This window comes from Natator depressus, chromosome 14 (assembly GCF_965152275.1).
Source record: "Natator depressus isolate rNatDep1 chromosome 14, rNatDep2.hap1, whole genome shotgun sequence".
Lineage (NCBI taxonomy): Eukaryota > Metazoa > Chordata > Testudines > Cheloniidae > Natator > Natator depressus.
The window spans coordinates 34841041-34857713 of record NC_134247.1 but is presented as its reverse complement, the minus strand read 5'-3'; the positions used below and the strand labels follow the sequence as shown (position 1 = coordinate 34857713).

General features: G+C 40.4%; 1 protein-coding gene and 1 pseudogene across 1 annotated transcript in view; one reads left to right on the top strand and one right to left on the bottom strand.

Annotated features, from left to right (window-relative positions):
- The window catches only part of LOC141998857 (E3 ubiquitin-protein ligase TRIM21-like), a 302786-nt gene that overhangs the window by 99960 nt on the left and 186153 nt on the right, over positions 1 to 16673 (top strand). The window lies entirely within an intron of this gene.
- On the bottom strand, positions 3759 to 9817 carry LOC141998783 (olfactory receptor 6F1-like; annotated as a pseudogene).

Below are 16673 nucleotides of genomic sequence, written 5' to 3'. Positions count from 1 at the left end.
ATAGGAGGCGCCTGTGAACGGGGCAGCCTGACCCACCCAGGGGATGACACAGGGAGCACCCAGGGATCCCCCCTTCCTTGCAATTCCAAACATCACAGTGTGAGAGGAGGGGGCTCCCCACCCCCCACTCCCTGATACCCCCTCACCCTCGCTGCGAGCATCTCAGCAAGGAGAGGAGAGGTTGTTACCTGCGGGGGACACCGGCCTGGGGAGAATCTGGAGAGAGAAGAGAAGAGGTGAGAACTCCAGGGAGGGGATGGGGGTGCAGAGGGCAGGAGGGATGCTGGGAGGGGGGGATCTCCAGACAGACAGACAGACAGAAGGATGCGGGAGGAGGGAGGTCACTTACCCAGCACAAGCAGAAGGAGAGTTAGTGCCATCCTGAGCTGGTTGCTCTGGGGTGGGAGCTGGGTTCTCAGCTCAGCCATCGGCCCCGTCTGGGTGCAGGGAGGGGGACGGGCCCTTCCCCTCTGATGGAGGCAGAGGAAGTCACAGCCTTAGGCACAGTCACCGCTCAGCTCAGAGGGCCATTGCACTGTAACTGCAGTCCTCTTACTTTAAAGTGTAATGTATATCCCTCTTTTGTATTTATATAGGGCTCATGTTGAAGGAGATTTTTGTCCACCCACTCTGTTCCTGTGAGACACTAGGGCAAATTCTCCGAAGTCAAGTGAGTTACACCAGATGTGAATTTCGTCCAATGTCCCTTTGTAACATCAGTACCCAAACTTGTATCCCAACTTGATAATCACTCCATAGGAAGGATAAATAAGTCTTTAATTTAAATACTCAGATCCTCAAACCATGAGCCTGGGATTTATATTGCATATTAGACAAAAAGCGCACAATAAAAATCATATCGTATGAGGTGATCAGGTCCCTCATTCACATTAATTGCTGTGTTTCTATGTCTTGATATCACTGTACGCTGAGTTGAGTACGTTGTGAAATCAGTAACTTGAATTATTCTTTTATCCTTGTGAACCATCAAATGATATTTCCTGAATTGTTTCAGGTGCTCCGATGGTCCAGTGAAGCACAATCTAGAAATTCCATTTGAAACTTCCATGTTTGCGAAGAGAAACCAAAGTTACCAGTAAAATTCTATTCAAGTATCAGGGGAAATGAAGATGTATTAACTGTAGGGAGATCACAGTTAACAAAAATTATCTCTCTCTGTGTCCCCATACACATCTATCTATCTAATCTAATTTATTGTACTATCTAGGTATTCCAACAATAAATAAATCCAGACTGATCAAGTGCATAGTGTCTCACAAAAGTAGAATTCACAGAATAAACTAAATTGGTTGAGAACGATTTGTGGACTTAATCTTCCTTGTACATATCACTTTTATAACCTTTACCATTTTGAAAACAGCCTCCACCAGGCCCAAAGTGATAGCTATCCACAAAAGCACCACATTTCGGAGGCACTTCACTATTCTAACACCTGTGAGTGCATGGAAACATTAGAATTTACACTCAGAAAACTCAATGGGCTCAAGATTCAGTGGAAACATGGACACTGCTTATGTGAATCAGTGAGTGACCACTTACAATGATCTTTATGTGAATATTAGGTAAATCAGATTGCACAAAATCTTAACCAGTTCCATGTTATTTTATGAAGCGATATTAATTGTACACAGCACATCCGTATGTTTTAAGTACATTTGGTAGACCGGATGCTAATCTACTGTAAATTGGCAGTTGAAGGTCTGGCCCTAGACAGCAGGCAAGCCTCAAAGGGTTTGAATGTTGGGTTAAGATAAAATTCTGGACAATGTAGGGTGAAATCCCTGCCCCACTGAAATTAAGTTCTGTCGTTGACGTCAGTGGGGCTAGGATCTTCTTATGATTTTTAATGTCTGTCTCACAATATTTGTTGTTTTTCTTCAAATCTCAACTGCTTGAATCAACAGATCAGCTTTCATATTTTCTTTTACATAATCATTATCCCTCTCTCTTAGGTAGTTCTTTTCATCCGTAGATCACAAAGCACTATATAAAGGAAGTGAGAATCATTATCCCCATTTTACAGATGTGGAAACTGAGGCACAGAGAGAAGCCATTTGTTAGGGGGCTTATTCCTTCACCCACTTACTTCCCTGGTCCTTCTTGCATGAACAGAGAGCAACAATACCCGAAGTCCAAAGGTGCAAACAATTCGATGTTTATTGGGGTGAACTTCCAGCAAGCATGATTCCAGTTTCCTTCCTTAGTGTCCCTCTTCCCAGCTCTGATACCACAGAGCCTTACCTGTGTCCCTGTTCCCATTCCTGCCCTTAGCTAAACATGATTCCAATTTCCCCATCCCCATTCCCTGTTTCCATTTCCCCCTGCCCACACACCCACCCACCCACTCACTTCCTGATTGACTTGCAGACTATACAGCCCCCTAACACCATTACTTGCCCAAAGTTACTCACCAAGCCAATGGCAGAGCCAGGAATAGAACTAAGAACAGGAGTACTTGTGGCACCTTAGAGACTAACAAATTTATTTGAGCATAAGTTTTCATGAGCTACAGCTCACTTCATTCTCCTAGTTGCAGTCCAGTCCTCTTGCCACCAGGGCATACTCATGATTACAGAGAAAACCATAAAAACATAAAGTGCACCCTAAAGACTCAAAAACCAGACAGCAAATCAAAAGAAGCCAACATTTATTATTTAAAACCAATCTCATGATTTCTAAAGACGTCTCCTCTCCTTGCTGAGATGCTCGCAGCGAGGGTGAGGGGGTATCAGGGAGTGGGGGGTGGGGATCCCCCTCCTCTCACACTGTGATTTTAAAGGTGAATCAGGACTAAGATTCTGGATTCAGTTTTGACATCATCAAAATTTTGCAAGCTATTCTCACATATTTTCAGTTCAAACTGGCAGAATCCTTGTGAAATCAATCTTTCCAAAATTTTGGAATGCCCGTGTACTAAAAACAAAGAAAAAAAGAAGCCTACAAAAATACCCATCTGGGTTTATATCCAGTCTGGAACTGGAACCGGAACTTTATTCTGAATCCCCTTCAAAATCCACTGGGGTCTTGATTTGAGGTTCCTGTGGGTTTATCTTACCTCGGTTTGGAAGAGTTAAATTTTTATCAGTAAATGTCGGGAAATGCCAGTTTCGCCACGCAGAACGTCAACCAACCAAAAAAAAAAAAAAGGTCCAAAAAACCAGTTGTCATTAAATAATTATTCTCTGACCCACCTTGTTGTCTGATACGCCACAGTAATTTCCCACAAGTGTGAAAATAAAAATAGACAATATTTTTTTAAAAAATGCTTACAAATAAACCTTGATATTCTCTGTCAAAATTATAAAAAATAAAAATTGAATTCTGCCAAGCCTATCGATATCTCTGTCCTCTCCACAGGCCATGCTTTAATATAAATAAATAATTGGCACATGTGCAATTTGTTTAATTTTAAATTAAATACAAAGTAAGAGGATAATAATGCATAAGGGCTGGATTTTGAAAGATATTTAGCTGCTTAGTGGGGTTTTAAAAAGTATCTAGGCCCTTAAAACTCATAGAAAATCCCATTAGGCACCTAAATACATTTAACAATCTGGCTGTAAATGTTCAAGGATGTGAGACACTAAGGACCAGATTGTTAAAGGTATTTAGTCACCTAACTCACATTGATTTCCATTGGAGTTAGGCATCTAATTACCTTTAGACTTCTGGCCCTCAGGGATTGTTGTTGTTTTTTCAGTACCCTATCAACTTTGGTATATCTTCCATCTTCAGACTCATTTTTCTTTCACCACATTTTCTGTGACAGCCAATGACCTCCAGCACATTTTGAAAAACATCACTTCCCTGAATACATGCCTCAGGGCTTCTTTTACCTCTGGGTTCCTCAGTGTGTAGATGAAAGGGTTCAACAGGGGCGTGACAATAGTATTCAAGACGGTGACTATTTTGGTCAATTCCAGTGAGTTCTGCATGGAAGGGTTGACATGTGAGAAAATGGTCGAACCGTACCAGATAATCACAACTGTGAGATGAGAAGAGCAAGTTAAAAAGGCCCTTCTCCATTCCTTATCTGATGGGATTGTCAGTACAGTGGAGAGGATGTAAATGTAGGAGAGCAGGGTTATGACACAGGAGCCCAGGATGACGATGAAGGAGATGATAAAGGCCACCAGATCTATAAGGTAGGTATCTGTGCAGGAAAGAACTATCCACGGTGCTATGTCCCCAAAAAAGTGATGGATGACACTAGGGCACAGAAGGACAACCTGGTGATCAGAAATGCTGGGACAGAAATAGCCAGGAAACCACACAACCGAGAGCCAACAGCCAGCTGAGCAGTCAAGGTGCTGTTCAGGATGGAGCTGTAGAGCAAAGGATAGCATATAGCCAAATAGCAGTCGTAGGCCATGACAGCCAAGAGAAAATCTCTGTGCATCCTAGGGAGAAAACAAAATACATCCGTAGGACACAGCTGACAAAGAAGAAGGATTTGCTTTGGGACACAAAGTTGGCAAGCGTCTTTGGGATACAAGCTGTGGTCTACCATACCTCCGGGAAGGAGAAATTGCAGAGAAGGAAGTACATTGGGGTGCGAAGGTGATGGCTGGTTGCCACTAGGACTATGATCGCCACATTTCCTGTGACAAGGAAAAGCACAAAGAGCGAGATCTGCAAATATTGGGTCCCAGGGAATCCCAGGAGAATAAATTCCTTCACACTGGTGTGATAGCCCTTTTCCAGTGCGGTCAGCTGTTTTACCTGCCAAAACAAATGAAGACATGAAATTAAAATGATTAAAGACAACCGTGGCTTTGTGGGATACAGATGATTTTGATGCACAGAAAGAGCAGATAATTAAAAGAGGCAGGAAATAATGGTTTAAGGCTGAAAATATCCTATTGCTATTACATTTCTGGAGCCTTCCTGCTCACAGGGTGAATTTAAGCTTGTATAAATTTTCCTGTGGAAACTTTTTTCCCAGTGGAAAGTGGCTTTTGGACCAAAAAGAAACTTTCATGATAGAAATTCCATTTTCAGGTGTTCCTTGAAAAACACAATTTTTAGGCTTTGTCAATGAAACATGTTTTTTCCACGGTCAGCATCCAAAGCCCAAGACTGATTTTATTTTAATTTATATTTTTGTTGTTTTAAATTGAAAATTTTCAAATAAAAAGTTGTTTTCTGGGTGTGTGTGGGGGGTGGGGGTTGTTCTTTTGATAAAACCCTGGAAAATTTCAACAGAAAAAACAACATTTTTCCTGTAAATTATTCAGGATTCAGGAGCCAAATCATTTTCAAAGGAGACCTATGGGTGTTAGGCATTCAGCACAATCTGAGATTCCTTTAGAAGTGAACAAAACCCCATCGTCTCTTTTGAAAATCCCTGCTAAATAGGTTGAGCTTTTCAAAAGTTCTCAGTATAGGCCTATTTCTGCTCCCGAAGAAGTCAATAGGATTTTTGTCATTGAGTCAGTGGGAGCAGACTTAGGTCAATACTGAACACATGAGATTTGTACCTGTCAATTTCCTTCCTACAATGCAAGAGGACATTTAATTCTTTTTGTGCAGAAAGTCTTAGTTTCTAAGCCTGCTGAAGTCCCAAGTTGGAGTGGGGATGTAATACAAAGTTGCAGTTCAGAGGACAGCTACTCAATTTTGGAGCATAAATAACCATTTACATCTATAAACCAGCATTCATTTTTGGTGGCTGAAAATGAGTCAGTTGCAACCTCCTTTGACAAATTGATACTGAGGTGTGCAAGGTCATGCAATGAGCCAATTACAGCAAAGCTCAGGGCCAGAGAAGACCAAAGAACAAAGGAAGCAATTTTCCTAAAAAAAATCACAAAAAATGCATCCCTTTTTTATCAGAATTTTAAATTCTGATGAAGAATTTCATCAAAACTGTGAATTTCAAACAGTTTTGACCAGCTGTGCCAGGAGTCTGCAATTCTTCTCCACATTTAGTCAGTCAAACATACTTCTCAACCAGAACCGTTAGTAGAACCCAGGAGCCCTGATTCTCAGCCCCCGCTCTGCTCCAACCACAATCCTAACTCCCCTCAAAGAATGGGAATAGAACCCAAGTGTACTGATTCCTGTTCCTTTGATACAACAGCTATTCTATGCATCCCTGAAAGAGCTCGGCACAGAATCCAGGTACCCTCACTCCTAGACACCTGTGCTAAGCAACAGACCGCAAGCCCCACAAATACAGCAAAACTGTAATATGCCGAGCTTCTAAAAAACCTTCAGAAAAAAATATCAGGTTCCCAGTGCTGGCCAAAAGTTTCCTTCACAGATGGATTAATGCTGAGGTCTCAAATTTGAGGCATTCAGAATTAGAAGCCACTTTTGAAAAAGTTGTCCCTAACTTGAAATCTATCAATGACTTTTACAGTGAATGTTCTGAATTTTTGTTTGATTGCTTGTTTTGGGTGTTCTGAGTTTTCATTAAAGTTACAATGTCAGGTTAATTTATAACTTAAATTTAGTCCCCTTCCCTATTTGGATTTGAATTTGCAAAGGATCCGAAGGGAGTTATGAAACGTAATGGAGTTGGGTGCCTAACTCCCTCAGACACCTTTGAAAATCCCAGCCTTAAATATTTTGTATCAAAGTCTAATCAACACGTCCAATCAACAATTATATTTTCTCCTTCTTCAATATAAACCATTAATTTTGTTATGAATAATATCCTATGAATAACAACTAATGCCCTGATTCTGCAAACAGTTAATACATAAATAAACTTGCATATATAGACATATATAAAATAAAAATGCCTAAATTTACTCACATGAATGATTCCTTTGAAGTCAAGGGTTCCACTCACATGAGTAAAGTGAGGAAAATAAGTAAAATTTTTAAACATTTTTAAAAAATGGAACTTACTGCAACTCATCATTCAGCAAATCTTCTCACTGGGCAAACCTTCAGCTGGTGTGAATTATCAGTAGACAGGGCTGATGAGAGAGGGAAGGTAGAACGATTGTACTGAGGTCCTGAGCTCAGTGCCCCCGTAAAACTATCTATTTAGGGTGAAATGGGAGGGGGAAAACATAATTTACCGGGCCTCCAAATTTCTCTCAGCAGACCTCTCAATGGAGCTACGATTATTTAGACCAACTGAGGATCTGGCTCTTTGTGTTCAGTCTCTACTGATGGAAAGAGCTGAACCTAGCAAAATTTCCAGAACAGTTAAAACACCTGATTGACAAAATCTACTTGCCTGCCCTTTATCATAATGAAAATGATGAAAACAGCCGTGATATTCTATTTTCTCCATAAAAAGAAGGACTCATCTCAGCTGAATGGTAGAGTTAATCTTTTCAAGACTTTCCTCCTACTTTCAAGACTTTCAAGACTTTCCTTGTACCAACGAGACCTTATTGGCTTGCAGGGAACTGTATGCCTTTCACAGTAAATTATGTTAAAAATATTGAATTCCTTTAAAAAAATACCTCGTTTGTAAGGTAGTGAACTGTAAGCACTCAGAACCAAGTTGGACACTAAGAAGACGATTAATTAGATAGATAGGATAGGATTAAAGTTCAAAATGATCTGGACAAACTGGAGAAATGGTCTGAAGTAAATAGGATGAAATTCTATGAAGACAAATGCAAAGTGCTCCACTTAGGAAGGAACAATCAGTTGCACATATACACAATGGGAAATGACTGCCCAGGGAGGAGTACTGTGGAAAGGGATCTCGGGGCCATAGTGGGTCACAAGCTAAACATGAGTCAATAGTGTAACACTGTTTCAAAACAAAAAGCAAACATCATTCTGGGATGTATTTACAGGAGTGTTGTAAGCAAGACACAAGAATTAATTCTTCTGCTCTATTCCGCGCTGATTAGGCCTCAACTGGCTTATTGTGTCCAGTTCTGGGCACCACATTTCAGGAAAGATGTGGACAAATTGGAGAAAGTCCAGAGAAGAACAACAAAAATGATTGAAGGTCTAGAAAACATGACCCATGAGGGAAGATTGGGGGGGGGGGAAGGGCTTGTTTAGTCTGGAGACGAGAAGACTGAGGGGGGACGTGATAACAGTTTTCAAATACATGAAAGTTTGTTACAAGGAGGAGGGAGGTAAATTGTTCTCATTAACCTGTGAAGATAGAACAAGAAGTAACTGGCTTAAATTGCAACAAGGGCAGTTTAGGTTGGACATTAGGAAAAACTTCTGAATTGTCAGGGTAGTTAAGCACTGGAATAAATTGTCTAGAGAATCCCTATGAATTGTGGAATCCCTATCTTTGGAGATTTTTAAGAGAAGGTTAGACAAACACTGTCAGGGATGGTCTAGATAATACCCTTTTAACAAAGTTAAAATAATTTTCTAACCTCAAATCAAGTTCGGTGGTTGCTTCAGATATTGATGGAATATACAAGGTCTTTGGGAGAGGAAGAGTTATTTTGTATGTTTGCAAACTCCCTTATGATTAGTTCTCCACAGAATGTTTACATCCTTTCTGAGGTCATGTGAAAAAGTCACACATGAGCTACTTTCTGAGGAACAGTTTATGATCCCGTGGGTGGCTGAACTTTCTGTTCAGCTCACAGTTGCTATCATGCATTACATTTGTTCTTGTTCACATTTGCTTGTACTAACAGAAGAAACTTCCAGTATGGGCAGGCTGTTCCCATAACTGCTTCTGCATGTGGCCTCTTACAGCTCTTTCTGAAGGACGAGCATTTGGTGAGGATTACCATACACTCGAGACTGAAACAGTCAGGTTTATTCATTCAAACCTTTCTTTGAACCAAAAGCAAGGCCCTGCATGTTACAATTACCATAAAAGCAATGAATGACAGATATACAGAAAAAGATATTGCCCAATTACCTTTTCTTGGGGACGTAGTCACTGTCGATTTTTCCTACAAGGGTCTGACTATTCCCTTACACTCTAGCATATTTATACCTTTACATGTTATCTGACCGTCCAATCATAGAATCATAGAATCATAGAATATCAGGGTTGGAAGGGACCTCAGGAGGTCATCTAGTCCAACCCCCTGCTCAAAGCAGGACCAATCCCCAATTAAATCATCCCAGCCAGGGCTTTGTCAAGCCTGACCTTAAAAACTTCTAAGGAAGGAGATTCTACCACCTCCCTAGGTAACGCATTCCAGTGTTTCACCACCCTCCTAGTGAAAAAGTTTTTCCTAATATCCAACCTAAACCTCCCCCACTGCAACTTGAGACCATTACTCCTCGTTCTGTCATCAGCTACCACTGAGAACAGTCTAGAGCCATCCTCTTTGGAACCCCCTTTCAGGTAGTTGAAAGCAGCTATCAAATCCCCCCTCATTCTTCTCTTCTGCAGACTAAACAATCCCAGTTCCCTCAGCCTCTCCTCATAAGCCATGTGTTCCAGTCCCCTAATCATTTTTGTTGCCCTTCGCTGGACTCTCTCCAATTTATCCACATCCTTCTTGTAGTGTGGGGCCCAAAACTGGACACAGTACTCCAGATGAGGCCTCACCAATGTCGAATAGAGGGGGATGATCACGTCCCTCTATCTGCTCGCTATGCCCCTGCTTATACATCCCAAAATGCCATTGGCCTTCTTGGCAACAAGGGCACACTGCTGACTCATATCCAGCTTCTCGTCCACTGTCACCCCTAGGTCCTTTTCCGCAGAACTGCTGCCTAGCCATTCGGTCCCTAGTCTGTAGCGGTGCATTGGGTTTTTCCGTCCTAAGTGCAGGACCCTGCACTTATCCTTATTGAGCCTCATCAGATTTCTTTTGGCCCAACATTAAGCACTGTGTCCAACATTAAGCATTAATCAACATTAAGCGTTGTGTCTTACCTTACCCATAGTATATACATGTGCAGGCTTCAGTTTACAAAACTTTTTCTGTCCAGGCTACTTTCATGTCATCGTGTCCCTTTTCCAATTGGTTTATTTATTTGGATTGTACCACTCAAATATAGGGACTTTTCTGTTTTTCACAATACAGGGACTTTTTGGCAATACCTTTTATGTATTGTACTGATTAACTTCCTTATATCTATGTCCTTCAACACAGTACAAAACACCTTTGTCTTACCCAGCTGCTGTAAGCATTCTTTAAACAAGTCTCTCCACATGGACGAATTTCGCAAGCAACACTCATGTCAAACAAAGACTTGGCTGAAGCCAGTGAGCTTAGCATAAGTATTACCCTGGCCTGTTCACATTTCTTCACCAGACTAGACCCATGTGTAGGACTCTTCCAACACCAGGCACTGGTCACTGTTACAGATGCTTTCCTTAGACTCCAACAACAGGGTGCAAACTGGTGACAAATGCAATGTTGATATTTCTCCACCACAATGTGAGCAAAGACTTACTAATTCATATCATACAGGTCATCAACTCACTATATCAATTGTAGATTTCTATCAACCTATGTCTTTGGTCCTGTGTCCCATGCTGAGATGAGGAATCGAATTCACCCAGTGCACTACTGAAGACCTCCTTAAGTGATACTGTGAGGGTTAGGTGTAAGGTAAGTACTTCTCTGCACAGGACGATTTTTACCCTAGGGCGTACGGAATCTGCCCACTGGCTCTGAACTGGAACAAGTCACAATTTCTGTATTCTAGCCACAAACACACATGCTCTCATCTTTGCAGCTCATTTACATTTAGGAGCTCTGACCTATCATTTAGAATGGGGTGTCCATGTTGCCAAGCCTAGCGATGTTATCATGAATCTTTCACGGAGGTGAGGGCCATAAAGTCACAGATCCTGATTCTCTTCTCACATGTATTACACTATTATGGGGAGTAGTTTCTGCTTTAGGGGCCAGTCCTGCCTCAATTAAGTCCATGCCAAAGTGGACTGGTATTTTCAAATGTGCCTAAAGGAATTTAGGTGCCCAAATTTCATTAATTTAAATTGGAGTTGGAAACCTAACTCCCTTAGTCGCCTTTGAAAATCCCAGCCTAAATCTCTGGAAGGGGAAGGGAGATCAGGTGCATAATTTCAGCAATTATTTTACCCCTGACTTAAATTTTATTCAGTCCTTAGCCCAGCAAATTCCCATTGTATTTACCGGGATGATGCCTGATATTGCTCAGTAATTTTCACACCCATGTGGATGGCAAATGCTCTGAGCAATTCAGGATTTCATGAGCACAATGACAGCCCGGTGGAACTGGATAGCTAAGCACTAGGGCTGAGATCCTCAAAGGTATAAAGGTGCTAAAGAGACAAACAGGTGCCTAGCAGGATCTTCAAAAGCACCTTGGTGTCTAACTTCCATTGAAGTCCCTAGAATTCAAACTATACTACATTCAAGCACACTAGGGAGCCTTAGGGTAAAATTTCCTAAAGCACCTAGGTGACTTAGGAGCTTAAGTCTCATTGGCTCTTTAGTCAATTAGCTGCACTTGAAAATTTAACTGTCAATCCTATTTTCAAAAGTGATTTAGGGCCAGATTAGTTGAGGTATTTAGGCACCTAGTGGGATTTTGAAAAGCACCTTGGTACCTAAACCATTGATTTCAATGGATGTTAGGCAACTAGAAGGTTTGAAAATTCCACTAGGTGCCTAAATACTTTTAAAAATCTGGCCCTAGGGCTTGTCTATACAGAGAAGACGCAGCAACTTAACTTCAATATGTTTATTTAGTCCACTGCAACTTTTGTGGACTCTTAGGTTGAAAACTGGTTATATCAGTTCAGTTTGCACCTGGAAATTGATATACATGAGGTTTAAACCAATATAATATCCACACACAAAGTTGCACTGTTTTAGCTAAATTGGTATAAAATCACACCTTTCATTATGTCAGTACAACTTTTTGTGTAGACTAGAGGCAAATATTTCAAAAGCACCAAAATGTCTTAGAACCAGATTTTCAAAGGTTATTAGGTGTCTAGTGGGATTTTCAAAGGCCTAGGCCCCTAAATCCCATTGAATTCAATTGGAGTTATGTGCTTAACCTGCGTAGGTACTTCTGAAATTCCCACTAGGTGCCTATCTGCCTATCTTCAGACGTCTGAATGTCTTTAGCCTCTGGTGCTTTATACTTCTGTATCTTAGACCACCTATTAGGTTGCCTAAATGTGGACGTAGTTGCCTAACTTTGGGCAGCCACTTAGGGCCAGATTTTTAAAAGTATTTAGTCACCTAGTGAGATTATTAAAAGGACATAGGCACCTAACATCCACAGAAATCAATGAGTTGTAGGTTCCGAGGTGCTTCTGGAAATTTCAATAGGCACCTAAATACCTTGAGAAATCTGGCCTTTTGTCTTTTACAAACGGAGAAACTGAGGAACAAAGAACTTAAACAATTTCACAGTGGTCCATCAGCAAGTCAATGGAGACACAGAACCAAGGTCTCCTAACTTCCAGTGCTCTTCTTTAAACAAGGACACCGTCCTTACTAAGCCAGGGGTTTGGCACATTCTTGAGAAGACAGTGAAATTCTGTTGAGACCAAATCCCAAGAGTACTCCTGAGGAATATAAATTAGTCTTATTTCTTGGACCTGTTGAGTTGCCATACATAAACGAAGCAGGTAAGGGAAAAAGACAGCATGGTGATGACAAAATGGTAATGCAATGAGATTCTAATCAATATAGAAATTTATGCAATAAGTAGGAAGATTTTGTGTATGAAACCTTTAAATGTTTGCTTTATAGCTGGAGGAAAAAATATGGTTCGCAATGCATTTTTTTTCTCAGAATCCAATAATGTGTGAAGGGGGTCTGTTCCGGCTAGTTCTGTCAGCAAAAGCTAATAAGTTAGGCCCACTAGAGAGAGAGAGAGAGAGAGGAGATCCCAGAAATATACTTTAAACCACTTGTATTAAGACATATTTTTTGTATACTTGGTAATGTGACCTACTGGGCCATATCTGGTTGGAAGGAATAGGTTTCCCAGTGAGTAATTGGTTCATCTGTAACATACTTCCTTCTCTCTCACTTACTTTCTCACTTTCTAAATTTCACTCATCTTTTTCAACTTTTGAATGCATAAGAGAAAATAACTATATGATAGATCTGTGGAACTTGCTGCTGCTGTAATTTATTGAGTCGCATAGATAAGAATGTAAAAATGGATTGGATATTTCTCTTAGAGGTAGACTTAGGTTTTCATAGCCACAAATGCCACATGGATGCCCACTCCTCATTCATTTTCACGGGCATTTGTTTGTTTAAGAACCAGATTTTTAAAGGTTTTTAGGCACCTAATGAGATTTTTAGAAGCATCTAGTCACCTAAAAATCCTTGATTGCAATGGGTATTAGACACCTAGCTGCTTTGAAAAATCCCAGTACGCACCTAAAAGCCTTTAAGAATTTGTCCCATAATCCCTTAAGCAGCTTTTGAAATCTCAGCTGTATCCTGGTCTGGTAGATGGGAAATAAGGAGTTGGAGTTTGTCCCAGCTCTGTCACTCATTTACTGTGTGAAAGTCAGAGTAACTGTCTGTGCCTCAGTTTCCCCATCTGTAAATAAATGAAATAATACCACTCACCCACCTTGGTAAAATGGTTTGAAATCTACAGGTGAAAAAGCACCATGAATTTCTTCCCAAGTCTACTAGAGTGAATGAATAGAATAACTTTGACTTCCTCTGTCATTGGATCAGGCCCTCTGTAACTATGAAGTTTAGGGTATTAGAAGGAAGGAGATCCTGGTCTCTGTTCCGGGCTTTTCCCCTGACTTCCGATGCATCCATAAGCAAGATCCTTTACCCCTCTGTCCTAATTTCTCCTCATATGGCGGAGATAATGATTAATTATTAATAATTAATCATGATAATGATTAATTATTTACTAAAGAGGAACATTGGGTCCATTCCAATCATCACTGAAGTTATGGCTACAAAGGGAGTTCTTTTCAACCTGTTGTAGAATAAAATAGCTTATGACTGGATAGTGATTTGAAGATGTAAAGAGGTTTATAAATACAAGGTATTATTATCTTTGCCAGACTAGCTCAGATTAGCATAAGGAGGATAAGAGTCTGTGGGAATCAGGCATTTACATTCCACTGAATCACAATGAGATTTGAATTTTTAATTTCTTTGAACTCCTTTGAAAATCCCATTGCACAGTGACAATCAATCGTTTATCCTTCAGGGCAAAGTCTTATTTCTGTCTCAGCTGAGCATGGAATGTACCTCTAAGGTCCGGCACCGCAAAATCAGGTACATTTATTTTGGTTTATAATTTCTTCTTTTGCAAAAATGGGAACAATGACCCTGACTCCGGTTGTAAAATGCGTTGAGATCTACTGATGAAAAGAATTGCACAAAAGCTAGGGATTATACTTAATGAGCATTGTCAATTAAGCACTGTCTGGTACATAATTCTGTATGAAATTCTTGTCCTGTTCTCACTTGTATGTTAATATGTCATGGATAGGCTTGGCAGCATTTTATTTTTATTATTTATAATTTTGATGGGTACTATCAATGTTTATTTTTAAGCATTTTCTCCACTTTTTATTTATTTCAGTGTTCATAGTTGTACAAAATTATGGGGGTGGGGCATGGGAGACTGTCAGACAAATGATAGTTAACACTGAGATTCAAAAAGTGAAAGGTCTATAAACCATTAAAACACAAATTGTCAACATCACGTGTTAAACTATAGAAAGTAAATATCCTTAATTCAACAGATCATACCTGTTTTTACTGTTCATTCACTAATCCATTTGTAAGCCGAATTCAAAAGTCTAAATCACTGGATTTTGACTCTAATAAGTTCTCCCGCAGTATTTTTCTTACTTTGCCTATCTGTAAATTTTGAGTTTTATCGATGGAAATACATTTTCATCAGTTTGTGTGTGTATGTGTGTGTGTGTGTGTGTGTGTGGGTGTGGTGAAATCGACATTTACCAACATTCACCAATACAAATCTAATCCTTCCAAGCCTAGTCATGACGTCTGTTGCTTGGTTGTTAGAATTTGATCCTGGGCAAAATGTAAAATCAGTTTTAATGTTCGATACAAAGGGGGAGATTGTCAAAGGATTTTCAATGGGAGATGGGCCACAGAATTGCCCTCTTTGCCTCTGAAAATCTTCACCAAAGACAAAAATCATGGTCCTGGACTCAGAAGAAGACACATAAATAACCCCAGTGTTCCAAAGGTGTGTATTGGGAAGGGTAGCTGAGTTCTGAAATGAGCTGGAGAATGGAAAATGAGGGAGGATCTAGGAGAAAAGATTAGGAGTTCAAGTTTGGCAATGTTGTGCTGGAACTAGAGATTATGATTCTCTGCCTTGGAATATACCAATGTAAAATGTTCATCGTAGAGCCTTTGAGGAACAAAGACAAGTCCTGCCTGCCGCAGAGCACAGCAGAGATTCATGAAGGAGAAAATAGCAGAGGACAAGACTGACCCATTTACCTTAATATTAGAAGAAAGGAAATTTTCAGATAACTGGGATATTTTTCTTCCTATTCTTCTTCATGCTAAATTCCGTAGATCTGTTAAAATGGGATTTGCATATCAGTGATTCTCCAGAGTGCAAGTCAAGATCATCCCTTAAATATGGACATCCAGAATCAAAGGAAATTCTACATGCCGTGTGTCCATAACCTAATGGAGTTCAATGGGTATTGGGTACCAAACTCTCTTAGGCCCCTTTGAAAATCCCAGCTAACAGCATGGAGGGACTTTTGACAAGGAATAGCACTGGCTGAAGATTGAATGAACAATTAGTAGATCAAAAGTGCCATCAACATTTCAAATGTCAATGGGAAAAATGATGAAATGATCATGATCCCATTCCCTTCCCTTGCCCTGTTTCTTGACAAACTCTAGTTGTAAGTCGTAGCTGATTGAGGCTTAGGGAGATAGGGGAGGTGGTAATAATTATTCAGGCACTAGGATTCTGACTTGAACATTCAAGGAACATCCAATAATGCATTTTAACTGTTTAACTCCATGAGCATCTCTTGTGACCTACAGAATTCAAGACTGGGGTAGAGATGGAAAACTGATTTGGTGTGTTGGTTTTTACCCTCTGAGTCCTGGATTTCCCTATTGCTGCTATTTGCATACAGAAGGAAGCGTCCACTCCCATGGATGATGAGATTGTTTCTCATCAGGAGGACTGAGAAGAACAGAATTCAATACAAAGTATCATTTGTTTCTCCAGATGTTAGAAAATCTGTGGACCAAATGAATTTGGTCACTGTGTGGGGTGGGGTAAAATTTTCAACAGCAGCTAAGGGCCAGATTTTTAAAGGTATTTAGGCACCTAGTGGGGTTTTCAAAAGCATCTAGGTGGCTAAAACCCACTCAAATCCACTAGTACCTCAGGAGGATGTAAAACAGAAGCTACTAAGGTTAGACATTTTTAAATCAGCAGATCCAGATAACCCGCATCCAGGAGTTTTAAAAATGCTAGCTGAGGAGCTCACAGGGCCTTTACTGTTGAAACGCTGGAAGAAAGCTAATGCTGTGCCAATATTGAAAAAGAGTAAATGGGAGACCAAGGTAATTATAGGCCTGTCAGCCTGATAGGCCTATCAGGCAAGAGAATGGAGTGGCTGATGGTGAGGTTATTGACATAAGCTGGGACCATATAGATCATTGTTGCAACCAAAGTCCTGTAGTGGCACCAAATCTTGTATAAAGGGAGTCAAATAAGGTGTCAAAGACAAGGTTATGGTTTGCTGGTGCTGATTATGCTGTCTATTTGTGTGTATTATTTTTGTAGTT